Genomic DNA, 20,867 nt, shown 5'->3' on the forward strand with positions numbered 1-20,867 from the left:
TAAGATAGTATACAGTCTGGAAAGATGAACAAAATTACTTGTTTCCTTCAGCAGGAATTACTGTCATTCTGTTCCTTGGGAATCATTTTCATTATTTATTAAAAAAATTATCATAAATTCTCTTGTGTCTTCAACGGATAAAAACACAAAGTACATTCATCGAGAGTGCACGTGGTCCCTCTGAAGCCAGTACTTCAATTTCATCAAATAGCCAGTGAAATATACTCTTCAACTTCAACAGTCTCGTCCTGTATGTATCAGCAATGTTTCTTGGTCTACCCCCACAGAATTTGGAACGGCCCATTGCTCATCTTTTGAGTGCACGCTGTACACCCGTTAGCTGCATTGTTATTGTTGACAATTGAATCGCTGTATAATACAATACAATTGTCAACGCCAACAATGCACCTCACACATCCGTGCACAATGCTTACAAGACAAATGATGGGTGTGAACATGAATTAGAACGTAAAAAAAAAATTGTTAAGAAGGTATAAAACCAGAAAATGTAGGATTGGGCATGAAAATCCATGGGATCATTCATTTGATGTAATTTTTACTGGTGATAAGAATTAAACAATTTTTCCAGATAGTTTGGTTCTGACTCTTTCACTGGTACCAATTGGTACCCCCCCTATTGTTTTGAATAGAGTTGCTGAACTACCGGTAATACACAGTGAAAATAGGGATGAAAGCATTAAACACGGTGTTCAAGTAGAAGTTTGGCCATTTTACTCTTTCATCACAGCTATTGCGGTTTACTTATTACAGAATTATTTTATATTTTGTGAAGTTGAACTTGTTGTAGAGAAAGAGGCTCAGGAATAGGAAGAAAATAAACAAATTTAACGCCTTGGTTTTATCTGATTAATAAGAGTCATTATTAAGAGCACTTTCAGTTTTCTGACATCATTCAAACTGTTTCTCAATCAAATGATGTAATATTTGAATTTTCCGTGGTATTTAATGTTTTTTGCAATTTCGGTCATACATCAACATAGAGCCACAGCTGGGGCTAATCCAGGGGCTTGTGAGTGTCGGACTGATGGGAAAATTCCACAACGATGGTTTTTTGTGGATTTCACAGAGCGATTTCAAATGTTAACATGTGTTTAATCAAAGGTACATACTAGTAATTTTCCCTTTTACCATTTCAAAAATTTCTATTAAGGTTTCTGATAAATTTTACGTCAGATAACAGTAGATTTTGAGCAATGAGGTTGTCATGTTATGGGCAGCACCATCTCCCATACACGGTATGCATTATCAACAACTGTTTAATATCAACCTTTACAATCAAACTTATCACACTGAATCAGAACAGGATATCAACAGAGATAATAATTCATTAAACTCTAAACCAGAAATTTCATCATGTGTTGTTTCAATTGATATTTGCATAAGTTGACTGCACTTCTCATTAAACCTCTCGCAATAGATGAATCCAAACTGTGTTAATCATTTTATATCCTGTAACAATATATATAACAATTTAAGTTCAGCCAATTTTCTCAAAGTCGGTCGTTGGGTGAAAATAGCTGAAAATGGCAAAGCTTGCAGTTTTTGTATAAAAGACAAAAAAGACTTGTCTCAGTAATTTTTATTTTTATTGGGTATTGGTCAGGTTACTAGATTTTTATTTCTCTCAAGCTTAAAGTCGGTTTACAATTTTCTGTTGAAATTTTGATGACATTCTGTATTGACATTATACCAAAAGCAGGATGCAGGTATTCGTGCTCCTCTCCCGTCCTGGACACACACACACACACACACACACACACAACTATATATATTATATATATATATATATATATATATATATATATATATATATATATATATATATATATATATATATATATATATATATATATATATATATATATATATATATATATATATATATATATATATATATATATATAATATATATATAATTGCACACACATACATACATATATATCTATATCTATCTATCTATCTATCTTATCTATCTATATCTATACTATATATATATCTATATATATATATATATATATATATATATATATATATATATATATATATATATATATATATATATATATATATATATATATATATATATATATATATATATATATTTATATATATGATTGGTACCAGGTGCTAATACAACCCTACCAATATGTAGACCTGCTGTGGTTTTGCATGGTTTCTAACCAGTACTTTTTTCCATGTTCATGATTGTCACAACCATCATTCCAAACCTAAGGAATTCCATTTTGACAGTGATTGTAGGTATGATTACCAACTGTATGTCAAAGACTTTTGCAGCCTATGTAAAATAGGATATCTTTTCAATGTATTTGTTTCTTTCAATAGATAAGAGGTTGGGAGATCCACTGTGACAGGTATGTGATGGAGATATGTGGCGCTGGGGTTAAAGGTCACCATACCTCGACCTTGATTGGTATATGCAATACCTTTCAATGGTGCATATTTCCTGAAACCATTTCCTGGTTTCTACTTCCTCAAGCACAGATCAAAGAGTCATGTGGATGTTAAGGTGTGCAAGTCGAGCATCAACTAGATTTTTGTGTGTTAACTTAATTTGATATGCTGTGTACATTCTTTGTCCACGTTTGATTTCTGCTGTGTCTCCATCTTCCCTCAAGACCTAGTTTTGATATTTTACGACAGTGAAATGAGCAATTAACTTTCTGGATTGCCGACCTGCTTACAGGACTCTGGGTCAAGGGTATTCAATCATTCAACACCACCACTGATATATACACTCTTCACTCGAAAGTTACCCATGATGCATTTGGCTCTACCATAATTGTTGACAAGGTAAATAGAACCAGATCAGTCAACATCACTTAGTATTTATGTTATTATGACTTCCATTCAAATAATCTTGAATGGTGGCATTAATTTGCATAACTTTTTTTCCAAATAAAACCTGCTGATTGTGTGTCATGACATTAGTCAATCCAGCTGTGGCAGTCAAGTAGTTTTATGATGAATTTGTAATATTTGATAATGTGGAAAATGTTTTAAGTTTTGATTTGATTTCTCAAAATGTAATGCCTTCTGCAGTTTCTGTTCAATCTATCTCTCCATTCTCTTCCTCAAAAATTGCAAATTTTCTCCTCCTGTGAATTCATCCAAAATGACATAAAGTACAAAGAAAAATTTGGAAAACTACATTGATAAACTCTGAAAATAGGTAACTGTGTGGGGTGTAGATAAAGAAATCGTAGTTATAATGCTTCAGCTACTATCACTTGTCCTGCTTCATGGAATGCTCTCCTACCAGCCAGTGTGTATTGTGTAACTCCTGACATTTCAAATATCAGTTTATAAACATGCATCTTTTGAAACCCACCTCTTTGTAATTTCATCTCTTTGCTCTGAGTATCATGATTATTGTTTTTCCTTCTCGATATTTGAAGGACATTCTTCCCTGGTGTTTTGAATAATCAAAAATGAGATTATTTTTGAACAGTTTTTATCAAATATTTCAGGTTACTATTTTTGTATAGTGACTGAAACAATATTGGGTGCTTATTGAAAAAATATTTGCACTGAAAAATTTCACACCGTACATTTTTACCCAGATTTAAAATAATGTGGAATTCCAGCAGGAAAGAGTCAACCAGTTAACTCCAGTGGTCTGCCACATGCAACCAGTGTATCAACGATAAATCTTGTCTGACACAGCTTTGAATAACAAGGATGAGCATTCCGTGATGTTGAAATGGACGACACAAAATCTTTACGAGAGTTCAGAAACATGACCTGAAATGGCAAAAAGTGTAATGAGACAGAGTGAAAAACTGGCAAAAATTGGAGAGAAAATATTCTTGGCACATTTTGCTGCTTTACCTCAGTTTCTTTCCCTAACATCCCCCTTTCCTCACATGTGTGTCAAAATTTTCACCTTTGACCCTTCATACCTTTCCCTAACACATTTGCAAACTTTTAACATTAGAAATATCAGACTTATAATGAAGTGTGGTGGTGAAGTAGAGTAACAAATTTTCTGAACAGCTAAAAAAAAGTGTCAATTTTCTCATTCCAAAACCATTCCCTGGTGAAAACTTAAAATCATGATAAACAAAGATTCATTATTAAATATAATATTCCATGGTATTTTAATATCAATTCCAGAGATAAGAAAGACGAATACAATTTATTGCATCAATCAGACAGATGTTTTACTCCTACAATTTTTGAAATGTCAATCGTTGTTCAGTCCCAGCTTCCTGGTTATCAAATTGATCTGTCAACAGACTGACAGGCGAAATTCTATTATTGAATGATCCTTGATCATGAAAAATGCAGCATAATAGGCAGAGATGACATTGAAAATGACAACGTGTATTTTTGACATTGAAAAAAAGATAGCATTGAAGTGGATAAAAAGATGACATGAAATGGATTTGAAGTGTCATCATAACAAGGTTTATATCTATTGTGAACAGATTAACAGCTGAATTTAAACAAATGAGACTTGTTTGGCACTTTTCAATGGTAAATATGAGAACATACGTTAGACAAAAAGAATTAATCATTCTTTTTATTTGTATGTATTTTTACATTGTTTTTCAAGTTCATTTATTTTGATTAAAACCAACATTGAGAGAACTTTTTATCTCATAGTGTCCTCCAAGTTTTAAGATTCCTAAACTCTTTGTGTTAAATGTTGTAATTTATAAAATTTTCTCAAGTCAAAGAAATGCCCAGAGTTTAACGCATGTGTGTTTCATGTACATTTCAAATAAGAAATAAACAAAGAAACAAAATCGGCATCCCTTTTTCATATTACCAAAACTGATATAGGCAAGAGTCCTGTATGTTTTCCAGCATGAAATGAAACAAAATATGTCCACTGGAATGGCTGAAATGTAGTGCGAGTTACCAGAAGGAGTCTAAATTTATAATTCATGTCTGCACTAACATTTTTTTAAGATGACAGATAAAAATCTTTCACAGAAAACTAGCAATTATATCTTGGATGTTCATCAGTTTCTCTACTGATAAATTATTAAAAACGTTTTACATATTTACTGCTATAGAAACATCTGAAAACTTAACATGCATCGCGAATATTTCTTCCATGGTCACTTGATAAAACAAAAATCACTGTAGAATTCTGTTATCATGATATACTACAGCTATGTAAACATTTGAAATACTTTACCTGTAGTGGCATATTTTATCCTTGTCACCCCTGATTCTCACATTATCGATCCAACCACACCCTAGAAGACAAAAGGGTTAGACTAAAATGGAATGGTCCAAGGGTGAAGGTCGCATACTCAACTACCTGAAGTGGTCCACTGTGGCAGTGTGTCATTCTCACCTGACTCATATAACTTTTTTGAACTTCCTTGACTGTGCTATCGGGTCTAATCAAGCTCTTGTTGGTCTCTATGTACTGAACTCACAGATAGAGAACTATCACAAACACTTGAAACCAAATTGCTGGTGATCATTCCTAATTATGACTGTAAGATCTGTTCCCCAACCACATCAGCACAATGGCGGTGTGTTCAGCAAACACGTCTCAGAGTCAAAACATATTCCATGATTGAGATTCTAGATAAGAAAAACTCTAACAGGAGGTTATTCATTGCAATTGCCGCTCATTAAAATTGACCAGAGGTCAAAGTTCATCACATTCAAGAATTCAAATTAACCCTTTGAGTGCTTGTAATTTTTTCCCACCAAAATTTCAGTGCAACATTTTACCAATTTTTATGAATTTTTCTGTAAGCTTTATGATAATTTTGGACCAAAAGGATATCCCATTTCATGATTGGCTAAAATTTTCATCAAAACTTCATCAAAACTCAGAAAAAAATTCACTTGGGTATTTTTTATAAAAGAGACAAAAATTGACTTTCATGCTCAAGTGTTAATCTGATATTACTTCCAAATATTACAGGTATTTTGTAAGTTTTCCACTTTTAAATCAATGTCTGTCTCCCAGTTTCATGAAAGTTTGTCATTCCATTTCCATGGAAACATGCTGTAATAGTCGATATCTGGGCAATACTACTGTATCAGGCAATAGAAAGGCCATAAAGAGAAATATTGCCCCAAACAAAAAAGTTCATTTCCCTTTCAAACAGTAAAATTTCCAACTCAATAAACAGACATAAACTACCACTATGTACATGGGTTCACTGTAACCGGATTCATAATGGATTATTTGGAGGAATCTTGTCTCTACTAAATTGAGCCTAAGATGTCTGCAACATAAAGCGTATATTAATTTGTAACGACCTTCCCTCTGATATTGGTAAAAAGAATGGCAACTTGCCTGAATCTGTTTGCCCATTTAAATGACCAGATTTGACCTTTCAGAGTTTGAAATTAATTTATCGCCTCAATTATTGTTTGCCTATATGACCACGGAAAAATATAGATAAGTTTTGCTGTAGATCTGTTTTGCAACCAAGTTCTGTTTCTCATGTATTATTCAATCAGAGGCTCGCTTCCCATTTTCTTTCTGCCGTTGGAGTGGTTCCTCTTTGGCAGCTGATATAAACCACCTTGCCTCCCTTTATGAAAAAACTGCCGTTTCAAGCGTCTTTCAGTTTTGCAGTGTTTGAAACTAAAAATCTGCAATCATAAGTGTAATAGTAATTATCAGGGGGAAGTTGATTTGAGTGACATAGGAGAAAACTAGTAAAACTTTTATACTGAGTTCTGTGATTTCCTCTCTCAAGTAGGCCTCCTGAGGGCTCTCTGTAAGTTGCCTCCCATTTCAATAACTGTCATGAGGACTTTGACCGATGGAACTTTTCTTCTTGAAGACTACGGATTAGAATCAATAGATCAGTAAACAAATAATATAAAGATGATGTCTTTATTTTTCATAAGTTTTGTCGTGTATTTATGTATCTGTGATAAATTTTAAATTGTGGTAAAAAGTACAAAGTCACATTGGACAGTCAGGTGAATTATTACACATTGATTCTCAACATATGACACATATAAATGGAATTGACTAAGCAATTTGAAATTTAACCATGTGACCATCAGGCAGCAACATTTACATTGAAATCATAAAAACTCACAATTCATTTTCTGGACGGTAGTTTGACTGAATAAATACACAATGAATATTTATAGAAGAGCAATTAATGGGTTGCATCATACACTTCTAATAACCTTACTGTGAAATGGTCCTTGTAACTTTGTTCTTGACAGTCAGGTTGTATACTTGTTTGTTTATTTGTTTGTTACCTTTTCATAAGTTTTCATTTCTTTTTTATCTTTTGTCTGTACATATACTAGTCTATCTGATTGTCTCTTTTGTAATTTGTTCACGTATTTCTTGTCGTCCTCTGTCTGTTTCTTTTATTTGTTTACTTGTTTGCTATTCACTCCCTGAGGTAAAGTTGCCATGATTTTTTACATCCTTAAGTTTGATTATAGTGCAAACACTTGTCCAGAATGAACAGCTGTCACAGTGTGAGACTGGAACCAAGAGTCAGGACCTAAGAAATATCAGTGTGCCAGCTAGGTTGCATGAGATTGTCACGCCACAGAGTCTCAAGAAAGTCTTCTCCTTCGCAAGAAAACTTTACTGATATAGAGCTTACCTAAGGAGATTTCAGATAAATCCTACATTGACTGAAAGAAGTCACAAGTTAAATGTGTCAGTGGGTACACGCGTGCTGGCATGTCAGACTTTTTGAAAAATATCGTCAGAAACACATCAGAACAACAATATTCCACTGGAGTAATTATTCCATAAGAATAACAGTGTGCAAACAGTTGTTGTTAGAGTATATGGTCAGTGAAACAGTCTCTTGTAAAGTAATTCAAGTTTTAACCTTAAGGTAGTATGCACATTGAAAGTCAAAGACTTAAAATTTTGCTCAAACTTTCCTCAAGGAATCTTTCAATCATTCTCTTTCAAAATCATGCAAGAATAAAAATTGGGGATCATCATACAAATTTTAGTACTAGAGAAACAAATATTAAACTAAGTATTACAGATATTTAAAATTCGAAGTGGCAGCCATCCCTGTGTTAACTCCATGGAGAAAAATGAAATTTTCAAACTTCAAAAAACTAAGCCAGTAAAAAGTTTTCTTACACTAAGAGCTTTAAAATGAACCCACACAAGTGGTATATCAGAAAAGACTTGTAAAAGTTTGAGAGTCCGAATATCTGTCCCCGAGGCACGTTCTACCTTAAATGTGAGACAGGGGACATAGAAGAAAACTGGAAAGGCTGTTAAATCATGAAAATTGAGCATTAGTGTGGCCTGTAGCCTCAGTGTCTGCTAGACAAAGTGAGAGACTATAAAAGTTTACAAAGAGTCCATAAAGAAAATTCATTCTTGACTGTTGTGTTTCTTCACTTAATTAGGACATGATCAAGTGTATCAGAATTTATGTGTTTCAAGAAAAGATTTATTCACGTTGCAATGTATGCCCCTGTTTGTAATCAGAGATGACTTGAGTCATCCACACAACTTGTGTATGCTGCATAAAAAACTAAACATAACATATAGGCAACTATAGGTCCAGCTGGGATGATCCTCACTGTAGCTTCATCCAATCAGATCAACAGCATACACTGTCACCAAACACCGACATTCCCTTCAAACGATATGACCCAAAAGAAAAATACAAGTAAAAATATACAATTTTGCCACTATTAAAGAAAAATCACCTAGGAATGGCTGATATTTATGGCTATTTTCAAAGATTCAATTACCATCACAATAAAATCCTTGTCCAAACACAGTTGTGTTGTGGTTTATTGATTTCAGAATGATCTTAGATATAATGAGTTTAATGCTCATAAGAAATTATGAATTTTTTATCATTTTAAAGACAATCACCCACAATCATTGGTGAGATATGACCATGAAGGATAGATTTTCATGACCTTGATTCTTTTGTTTTTTAATCATCATAGTCAATGCCATTTCGTTTATGTATGTATATGTATTATAATATACACTATTTCAGGATATAAATACAATGTCCAAATGAAATGCAATTCTCTCTCGGCCACACTGTAGTTTGTAGTACACTGGAGGATAAAGCGTGCAGGTTAAAACAAATGTATAGAGGCACATTTTTGTCAAACTACATGATGACAAACTACAATTGACCAAAAATGGTGATCAACAAAACTATATGACAACTTTGAGGCAAATTGAACGGCTGTATGTGTATATGGTATCAGCATAGTGTCTTAGATCATATCTGACTGATGGTCTCTTCAAGTCTCTATGATCTTTTTATTAATGGATTTTGATGGATATTCTACTTGGACGTCACGGTATCCATATCAAGGACTATATTGACACTGACATTGATCATATTCCCTCGAGTGAAGATCACTGCGGTTTCAATACTCTGGTCGGGGACACACACAAGTGCTGGTATACCATTCAAAGTCAGGGTTGTACATGTAATATTACCAGCCTTATTAAAGCATCAATCAATATGTTAATTGTCAATCCATGGTGTTTATCAGATGGGCATAATTTTTATTTCAACCCTGAATGTTTGGGATGAATTCGAAATTTCATCAGCACTGAAGCAATAACATATAAAGCAGTGTGACATTTAAGCCATATAACAATATTTCAAAAATGAAATGTTTTTGGTGGTAACTCAGAGATCTACATCCAGAGAATGAAATAAATAAATAAATAAATAAATAAATATATATATACATACATACATTATATATATATATATATATATATATATATATATATAATATATATATATATATATATATATATATATATATATATATATACATATTTATATATCAGCATCCAGAGCATTATACACACACACACACACACACACACACATATATATATTATATATATATATATATATATATATATATATATATATATATATATATATATATCTGCATCCAGAGAATTAAATATATATATATATATATATATATATATATATATATATATATATATATATATATATATATATATATATATATATATATATATATATATATATATATATATATATATTAAAGTCCAGAAATCTTTACTGTGTAAAACAGTGCTCAGTACCTCAAATACCATCAATTTTTACCATACTTGTTATCAACTCTGACCGTCATTTTTACCCTATATCTATATATAGAGAGAAAGAGAGAGAGAGAGAGAGAGAGAGAGAAAGAGAGAAAGAGAGAGAGTGTGTGTGTGTGTGTGTGTGTGAATTCAGCATTTCCCATAGTGCTTCATCTTAACTGGATGTCATTTCCACTCTGAGGGTTGACATGTGCAGACATTTTTATTGCCCACAATGGTAAATTCCAGTGTGCATGAATATCTTTCTATTTCAATTTTCCTAAAACTGTCAGTGTTTTCATGATATGTGTGCTTTGTTCCTTTATTCCACTTTTAACCATGATGAACTGGGATTAAACCTTTGAAAACATCAAAATAGAAAACTTGTAGTTTTAATTTGAAGTGAAGAACGGTGTGATTGCTGGTACCGCTTGACTTTTCTCTCTATATTGATCTATCTATTTATGTATCTATTGATAGATAGAAAGCTATAGATAGATAGATATATAGAGATATATACATATAGCTAAAAATATGAGTCATGTACCCCTACGGCCAAATAAAAAGAATGTGTATACATGTACTCTATTAAAAACCCTTCAACCTTAAACGTTTTTTACATTTTAGAAAAGCTCACATGACTTTGCCAAATATTGCTATTTTTTTTTTATTCAAACCCCATTAAAAACAAAAAATAAAAAAATTCCAATCAACTGATCACATTTTTTGAGGGCATGCTTAGGAAACACAACATTTTTTTATGCCAGAGAAAATTATACCACATGCCTGCATGGCCATTGACCACTGACATCTCAAAGTTTGTCGCACAAATAGTTTATAGTTTCCTTCAAATTGCACTAATCTTTCTGGTTTTATGACTGTGACCTTTCACAACGATGGCAGACTTGATTTGCCTTGCCGCTCAGGTGAAGGTAAAAACAACTGGTGGATGATTTGTTTGTCTTTGCCAAGTACACAAACAAAACTATGTAGCCGTAGTGAAGGACACAGTTGGCAAGGAGGGTCATACTTCCAGTTCCGTCAGCCTATTTGTCAAACGGATGTATGATATCAAACCGTCACAAAGTCAAAAGAGACAAGACGGTCATTTTTCTGTTGAGACGATAGGTTTTCGCAAAGTATTAAATATTTGGCAAATTTCACTTCAGAGGTAAAATTTTTGAACAGTGTGTAACCATCAGGTTTCTTGACAGATCCATTCTTTTTCCTCCATCAAATATTAAAAAAAGACCATTGAAAATTTACTTTTTATGAAATCAGTGTTCTATAAATATGCTGACAACACAAAGTTCTCAAATTGGTAGGCAAAAATTCAGTATGGTTCAAGGGCTTTATATTCAAAGCTTTCTTGTTTAATACTTGGTCTTGCTTGCACACCAACATTAACACTCTGTTAAGCATTGACAACAAGTTCACTGAGCGTGACTGCGAATAGGTGAACCCTTTTGGAATCACGGCACTTCGGAAACACATGAAAGCATTCATCAATCACCTGTGCCGTGATCATTGTTATTTTAGGAAGCAGACTAAACTCCGTTGCCTGGTGGTGAATAATGATTGTAAGCTCGTGCTGTCCATCCACTGAGCTTTTCACACATGAGGATCTACTTTTATAGCCTTTACCCTTTGTTTTTTCTTTGTAATCTGTTTTCCATCGGTCAGGATTTGAGGGTGTTTTAATTTAATGTGTTAATGTACAACAAGTGTTGCCAGGTGGCAGGTATTACTTGTATTTCTATACGTGCTGACTTCTCTGTCCACCTAGCTGTTGCTTGGGATATTCTCAAGCATGTGCCGTTTCAAATAACTTTATGGTTGTGATCAAATTTCTTCAAGTAGCACGCGTACCTCCTGTACAGCAGAGTTTAATAATGCCTTCAAATGATTCCCATCACGCAATGTTTCTTGAGACAAGCTCAAATAAATTGTGATGGTATTGGTATGAAAACTTTGTAAAAAATTTCTGTTCTTAAGTTTCAGAAATATAGTTTTTAATATTTTATTTAATATATCACATTTCATATAAATTAACTCGTGCCATTTTTTGTGTATGTATTTTGACAGAGAACCAGTGGATACAGGGCAATTAAATGCATGAATAGAAGAGATTATGAAGCAAAAGAAACTACAACAAAATAATAATCATTTTTTTATGCAGTAAGATTGAATTTTGTATCCAGTTGAATGGAAATTGATGAGAAAAAATAGAGTTATTAAGGGAAATTGTTGTGGATAATTTTTCAAGGCTTGCTAGAACATAGAAGTAACAGTTATACTGGTATGGTGAACTGAATGGAATTACATTGATATCAACATTAAGGTAGTATCCTCGAAAGTGAAAGACTTAATCTTTTGCTCAAACTTTCTTAAATGAAACCTTCAACTATTCTCTTCCAAATCAACAATAAGAATACAATAAAAAAATTAGGGGTCACTGTGCACAGTTTGGTACTACAGAAAGAAATTAACTAACATTTACCGATATTTGAAATTCAAAATAGCCACCATCTCTGTGTTGACTCTGTGGGGAAAAATAAGATTTCCAATTTTCAAAAAACTAAGTGAAAGTTTTTCATATTGTAAGAGCTTTAAAATGAGCCCTCACGAGTGATGTGTTGGATAATGAACAAATTGTAAAAAATTGAGTCAGAATATTTGTCCACGAGGCGCGTTCTACCTTAAGCACAAACAGTAAGTTATAGCATGTTCCCAATTCATATTCCCCCATGGAGCCTTTAGAAATCTATTTATACATTCAATTGAACAAACAGCCGCGACTTTTGATACTGTACGTGCAAATATGGATTGAGTATGTGTATATATATATGTCATTGTGACCTTGCAATGTCTTTGTTTTCTATCTGTACACAGAGACAAGTTCTGTTTTTCCTTGCATTCAACAAGTGGGCAGACAGTGGGTAAACAGTGCATATCAAAATGTTGATTGAATAAAACAATATCTCTTTGTAGTAGGGTTCATACTTCAAATGGTACAGCCAGCAGACATATACCAGTTGAAATTTGTATGGTTTCTTCCAATTAGCCTTCTGAAATGACTAGGATAATATGCTGCTGCTGTCTCACTTGTTATTTTATGAACATAATGCATCTTTCTGCTTTTTATGGGGTATGATTTTAATAAAAGATTTGCTCATCACAGTTGAGGTTTTCTGCCCACTATTTTGGAATGGATCTGTATATAGTTGCTGTGGTCATTTAAATTTTGATTAAAAGGTAGGGGGCACATGAATTCATAATTGATTCACAAATATAGAACTTTGTATGATTATTTTTACACTCATTTGAACCTTGGAAAAAAGCAATTCATCTGTGTCGGACTTTTCAATTCAAAATTGCACTCCTTTTACAATTACACTGAATTATACCAAAGGGCCTGGCAGAGGGAATCTGGGTCACTGAAAATGAGAGTATACCGTGTGGTTTCTCAACCAGCTGCGTTTTCACCCATTATATAATCATTGATAATGCAAGAAATGCTGGCAGATTTCATAAACTGTTAAAAAATATGCACTCACACTTTTCTGTTGTCATCTGAAATCGACAGTCATGGCTGTAAAATGTACCAGCTATTAAAACATACACACAATGGCAATAAATCATTTATTTCCATCACTAGAAATAAAATCAGCACATTATTAGACTACTGTCGCACCAGTCGCATTTATGGTTTTCAGAAAATATGGATAACAATATGGAAATATAGAATTTATATTTAAATAACCTTGCATTATTTTTAATTTACCTGCATATTCATGGAGTCATGTAATTTCACAGAACAAGTTCATTGAAACAACTGAATGAACATAAAGTGGTTCATCTTTGTGAAAATAAATAAATGATGGCATGGTAGAATAAATATTAATGGTTATCACCATTAATTGAATGCTTTCTCTGATTCCATTAATGCAATAAAACTGTGATTTCATATAAATCATTGTAAACTTCTCTCTTTTTGCATTCGCAAAACCATTTTTGGATGATTGGTTGACAAGCATTGATAAATGAAATTTGTATTTCCTGGACAGCTGCAATTTTGGCTTCAAATTTTATATTCATATGAAAAATCATCTTTTGACTTGTATTCAGTTGTTAATTTTTTATTTAATTTAATTTTATTTTTTTATCTGATACATACTAGTATTTTTCCTTCTGTAAGAAAAATGCATATTACTATGTGTCTGATATATGATATAATCAAAGCTATGATAGTCATTATCCACCTTGTCAATTTTATGATAACATAACAATATTCAAGGTATAATAGTATGTATTCTATTGTTATCATAATTTGCTGTATTTACATCAAGGATGAAAGCAAAATTTGAATTTTTATCATGTGTTCAGCAAGAATATGACTTTCACAGGTACAGTATTCAGGTTTACCTGCTGGTATAAAAATATAGGCCATGGGGACCTTTCCAATAACGTTACAAACACAGCTTTGTGAATGTACAAATAATTGCCTCATTTTTCTGATTCAAACAGTCATTGACCTTGTCTAGATTCTATAGAAACAGTATAGAAGGCTATAGAAAACTGTGTTTAAGTTTCATAAAAGTTCTGTAAGATTCAATAGAAGCTCCATAGAAGTCTATAGAAATTGTTGAATTTTGATAGTAAAAGGGGCCAAAACTCAATTAAATTCTCCAAACGTTGAAAAAAATTTCTACAGAAATTTTATCAAATTTGTATCGAATTTTCTTAACAATTTCAATAGAATTTCTATAAAGTTTTTCGCAAGGGAGAACAAAAGAGATTAAAAAAAAAAAAAGCTCAGGAAGTAAGTGTTTACCCTGATTCAGTACGTGGATCCAAAAAAGGGGGAAATTTCATTGTAAATGGACGCTTTTCTGGCTGAGTTTGCAGACAGTCTTCATGAATATTCTCTAGAATGTCTTGTTTTGGAAAGCCTTAAAAGGTTTGTGCTTTGCTTTCTGAAAAGATAGTTCCCTTGATTAAATATCTCACTCGTGATGGCATTTTGATGAAAAAATGTGTTTGATGTGGATGTCCAGGTATACAAATAAAAAATGTAAATGGAATGAATTGACTTGAAGGTCTTTTGACAGTGTTTAATAATTATAGGAAATAAGGAACATACATTTCATGGGTGTGGTCAATCCTTGGGATTCAGATTCAGATTCAGATTTTGCAGACACATGAAGTAAAAGTAAACAAAGTTACCAAGTTATTCACTCTATTTCTAGCATTCTAGGAAACATGAACTAATTTTGGTCTAACTATACATGGTTGGTAAAATTTACCTGTATCTCCAAAGTTTTTTATTTAGAAGATAATTTATATATAGATGTGTTTTATGCATAAATAAATCTGTATAGAGGTGAGAACATTTGTATTCATTTTATTGCAATGATCTGTATTTCTGTAGCAACAAGTAACCTGCAACAATCATGTGTTGAAGCTTTTAACTGATCATAGTATATTTTGTATGGGACCCTGGTCAACCTTGCAACTGTAGCCCTGGAATAATGATATTCATAAAACAAGGGCAGGAAAAATCAATATTCATTTCATTTCATATTCCACAAATGACAAATAAGGTAAGCTGTTTATCTGCATAATTTGCATATTTTCATTTACATATAATCCACAAACAAGCCCACATCAATCACATCTAGGTATCTTTGGGCATATCATAATTCCATTTTGCCATTAATGAGGAAATTGAATTCATCAAGCTAAATAAGGTAGGGTTATTTTGAACGACTTCACCAAGGGCTGCAGTATAACTTCTAAATCTCAATGGAATGTACATCTTACAGTCAAACACCTTGCTGATTTTAGACAGGGTGTCATCTGTTTAGTGTAAATTACCGATGGCATGAACGCTATTGAAGCTTGAGCTGAAATTCTATATTCACAATGGATGTCTGGTTTTGTCTCAAACTGAAGGAACTCTTGTCGCTGGTAGTTGTATCTGTGTTGTGCAAAGTTATTTTGTGGTTGAAAATTAGTTGATTGTATTCACATTTAGAATAAGAGAGAGAGACAGACAGAGACAGAGAAACAGAGAGGGGGGCTGAGATCTGAAGGGAGAGTATTGACCCTTTAAAAACAACTGAGAGACATTGACAAATGACACAATGAAATGAATTAAGAAAATAATAATGACAGCAAGTAATGAATGCCAGAAAGAAAAACATTTTACAAATTGAATATTCTCGTATCACTTGCATTCAATTGTTTGTAATTAATGATCTCACAACTATAACCATCCATGACGTAAACCCTGCATGATATGTTGTAAACTAGTTCACTGTTAAGTTGTGAAACATAATGTTGTTCCTATAGAGTTGAAATGAGAAAAACTGGCATTTTAGGGAGGGTCAAATTCTGGCCAGATTTCCCTACCTTACCGTAATTGACAACATATGGCACAATACACAATATGTTTCATGTTGGCGAAGAGTTTTTTTGGATTGTTGGGTGATATTGTGCACAAATAGCTGATGTCGATCATTAAAGACTTGTATATTACTGCATTATTTTCTTGATTTTATATACAGGTCAAACAAAAATAAATGTAAAAATACTATCTAAATGATGTATACATATACATGGGTAATCTCATTTACCAACTTGAAATTCATGAGGAATTTTTAACAAGATAAACAATAAACAGGTGCTCCACTGAAATTTGGTGCCTCGCTATATATCACAGTCCATCCGATCCAGACTTCCACAGAGAACAACCAATGTACAAAAACTTCTCACTCCCCAAACAGTTTTTATAAGGATTTCAAATTAAACACACCACTCTCAGGTAAATTGACAGTCGATGGTCTGTACAGTGCCCATTTATAAAATAATATGATATAAAACCAATTACACTGTATGAATTGATGAGCAACTTTACTTACTTCTGTGATAGTTTTACAACATTACAATTTACAATTTGAAATATAGGATGTGAAAAATGCAATAAAGTATTGCATCAGAAGGTTTTACGAGCACATAATCACCCACAATAAACTTAAAATGTATGTTTCTCACAATCGATAGGGATCCATGGGAATGATGCAATATATACTTTCTTAGGATCTTTACAAAGTCTTGAGGAGATCCGACCAGATCTTAACAGTCTTTACAACATCTTTAGCAGGTCCTTCCAAAGTCTTGACAAAATCCTTGCAGAATCCATCAGAATCATAAAAAAATCAATTCATGATGACTGAGAGGAGAGTTTTTGCAACAGTTTTATGGCATCATTAAACTTTAATACAATGCCATACTACGTGTGTCAACAAAATTATATCCTTGGGAAAAAAGATTGCGAATATAATTGTGATTTTTTTTCTAGTGATATACTGTGCCATCATAACCTTGATGGATTAAATTAAATATGTAAGAAAAAAAATAACCAGATGAATTTTATGATTCTCATTATTGACAACGAAATACCTGTTTGACTAGAACCACCTGTTGGATCAACTCGCAAACCAAACATTGAAGAGCGGATGTAACCCTACTTTAAACCTTTCACCCCTAAATCCCATGTATGTGGAGTAAACCATTCTAATTTGAAACAATAGGGTCAGATGCCAAAGTATTGTGGTGAAAGGTACCACTTGACCCTTCCTCTTCTGCTGAACCAGAAATGTGCCAAAGATGTGTTCAGTCTATCAACTGCTTAGCCATGTGTAGCATGCAAATCGATTTGAAAAAAACGTTTATAGTTCTTCAAAGATATAAATTTTCTATGAATTTTAATTACGTTATCATTTTCAATCTACCATGTTATGTTATGGTCGTTAGATGTGTTAGAAAATGAAAAGGTTGCAGTCACACAGTATAAGAGTGAATATAAGTGTTGCGTTTCTAACTTTTTTATTCTGACTTACTGGAGAGCAAATTTGTCACTCCACCGTACGTACAGCACCTGAACATAATCCACGATACTCTGGTATTTACTTTACACTGATGCTACTTAACATACTCTGACAGTTTTTGTATCATTATGCCATTGCATCACACCAAGTGAGGAATTTAAGCTATATGACTTGACAGGTTTTTAGAGCTTTAGTGGTATCAATGCACTGCAAACAAAAGAGGCATTTCTCTGAGGATTGAAATTGACCTCATTGAAGTTTATTCTATTTTATTTTCAAGCTCTATTCTCTCACAGAGAGTAACTCCTCCCCAAAACACTGAATAATGAAATACACACTCTATACCAGTTAATAAATTTATTTATTTTCATGTCAAGGTAAATCTTGATCAGCAAATTGCAGTCACTGTCAGTCAAACTACCTTAACTGAATGGTAAAAAGTTTGCCAGGGACATCAATGTGTGCTTCATCTGCATTTATTAGTTATTTTGTCTTATTTGATGTTGTCACTATATCTCTCAAACCATATTAGCTGCCACTAGAACCTTAAAATTCGTATTATAAGACATGTTTATGTGGGTAAACATTTTGAGCAGCAAAATGTCCATCCCAAGAATTTAACATACAGCCTTCATCATTGGCTGATGCATTCGTGACACTACAGATTTGAATTGTACAGACTCCGGTACATAAGTGTCCCAAAGCTGGTATGCGGCTATTAATTAGGTGTGGCTTTTCAGAAGGAATTTTTACAGCAGTTTGACGGAACAAGTACAGGCATATACTATGCAACTGTACTTCTCCACAGTGTCATTCATGGATTAATCTTTAATTTGGCAGGTAATCTCTAGTCGGAATAGATCTAGATATACAGACAGCTGAGTCCTATGTGTTGCTCATTAGTTCTGGCAAATTCCGAGACTTAACGATGTATTTTTAATGGACAAACGTTGTCTTTGTTTTGCTGTCTCGTTATGGCTATGAATAAGTAAGGAATAACGCGAGAGACCAACTTTTTTTTTTGATTGATTGCTTCATTAATTTATTTTCCAGAGACAGTCCATTAAATTATGGATATCGGGAAAATGATCTGAAAGTTTGATGTTTACATCAATGCCGGGGGATTTTGTGCAGTGTTTACTGTTCATCAATTACAGTCTGAAAATTAGTTCTCTCTGCAATGCTCAGTCTAAAATGGTAATACTTTAAACATTTCAATCTGTACAAAATTAATATTAATATTGTGAAGTTATCGAAATTTTAATTTCATATTTGTGGGCACTCGCAACATCTGCAAGATTACAGCCAGACTGGTTTTGTATGATGCCAACGAGAATTCAATTTTTTGTTTCTTTCTTTATTATTTTATTCAAATTACTTGTTTGTTTATTGTTTGTTTACAAATTTATTTATAATACTGTTTTACAGATTTTGTTGTTTACCACCACTCTATAAGAACATTAAAACAAATGCATCACCTGAATTCCTTTGATGTAAAATACTTATGACATTTGAACATTAAAGTGACGGCACAGTTGATACAGTCCCATCTTTCTAATTAACCCTTTGAACGGTCTAATTTTTCCCACCAAAATTTTAGTGCAACATTTTACTGATTTTCTTAAAATTTTCTGTAATTTTTTGATAATTTTAGACTAAATGGACACCACATTTCATTGGCTACAGTTTTTTATCAAAATTTTACCAAACATCTGGAAAAAATTTACTGTAATAAGCGACAAAAATTGACTTTGGCACTCAAAGGCTTCAAGTATTAGAAGTAAATACATTTGATGATGATTTCGTCATTTCCTAGCCTGTTGAATGACTGTAAAATAAAGCTAGGGAAAACATTTCAACTGCTGAAATTTAATTCCAATATATCCTGTCGTTCAGTCCTTGAGATTGTGTCACATGGGCAAAGTTTTGAAATGTTGCCAATTCTATTCATCAATTTTTATCATCAAAAAGAAAACAGACCCTTGAATAATTCAAGTGACTTTATGAGGAACGTGATAATATTTCTAATGATGAGTGAGGATTCTATTCTTTTCTATTTAGTGTTATCATTTGATCGTGCTGATGAAATTTTATGAGCAAAAAATTGTTCTCACGAGTGAATGACATCAGCTGAGCCCAATGATGACTTGCCAAGAAGGTATGAAGAGGTATATGTTATCACTATTGCTTAGTTTGTATCAATGTTAAAAAAAAATTTGACCACATTTTATTTAAGGTTTGATTGATTTTTGCTTTTTTTGATGTCAGAGAAGTGCATCCTCAACATTTTCAGGAAATAACAAATGCTAACTTTATGATTTAAAAGTCACATGTTATTAGGCACATGTATATAATGACCATCTTAGCTTGATGAGTCACAAAGCAGTGTAGTAAAATATTATCCTCAAGGAGAAGTTGTGATATTAAAACTGCCGGGTACTTTTGTTGTCCATACCATACTTGCAATTGCAGCTGATATGCATGTTACGAGTTTTCTCCCTTTAGATTGCAAACAATATCATGAAAACTATAGAGATTAAGAATAATTTTACGGATAACTTTTCTTAGCCATAGAGGCTGCGGTCAGATATGAAACTGGTCATTGTGGGTCATCTATTGATGGGAAGGACAGATGTGATCAATAAAGGCAAAACACTCAGTGATTATGATGAAGTACAAATTGGAAGTAACAGACAGAATGTGACTCAATTGGATTTGGACCAAAGGTTCCCGAGGGCTTGGTCAGCAACAGAGGAATTTTAAAAATAAAACATCACAAAAAAGTCAAGGGTGGTTTCCTGTACCGTAAAGGTTGGAATGTACTAGATAATTTAATGTGGATTTTAATAAAACAAAAGATTCAGTTGTTTTTACTCAGATGAACTGAAATATGTTACATG

General features: G+C 32.9%; 1 long non-coding RNA gene across 2 annotated transcripts; it reads right to left on the reverse strand.

The window, feature by feature from the left end:
* Nucleotides 1-2,144: 2,144 nt before the first annotated feature.
* On the reverse strand, nt 2,145-6,371 carry LOC139121501 (uncharacterized). Of its 2 annotated transcripts, none has more exons than XR_011549290.1 (3): nt 5,351-6,371; nt 5,189-5,270; nt 2,145-3,783 (listed from the first exon to the last, which is right to left on the reverse strand). It is a non-coding gene; the product is annotated as an uncharacterized lncRNA (long non-coding RNA). The 2 variants fall into 2 exon arrangements; XR_011549289.1 differs by having other exon boundaries at nt 5,189-5,249; nt 5,351-6,369.
* Nucleotides 6,372-20,867: the final 14,496 nt, after the last annotated feature.

This window comes from Ptychodera flava, chromosome 21, assembly GCF_041260155.1.
Source record: "Ptychodera flava strain L36383 chromosome 21, AS_Pfla_20210202, whole genome shotgun sequence".
Taxonomy (NCBI): Eukaryota; Metazoa; Hemichordata; class Enteropneusta; family Ptychoderidae; genus Ptychodera; species Ptychodera flava.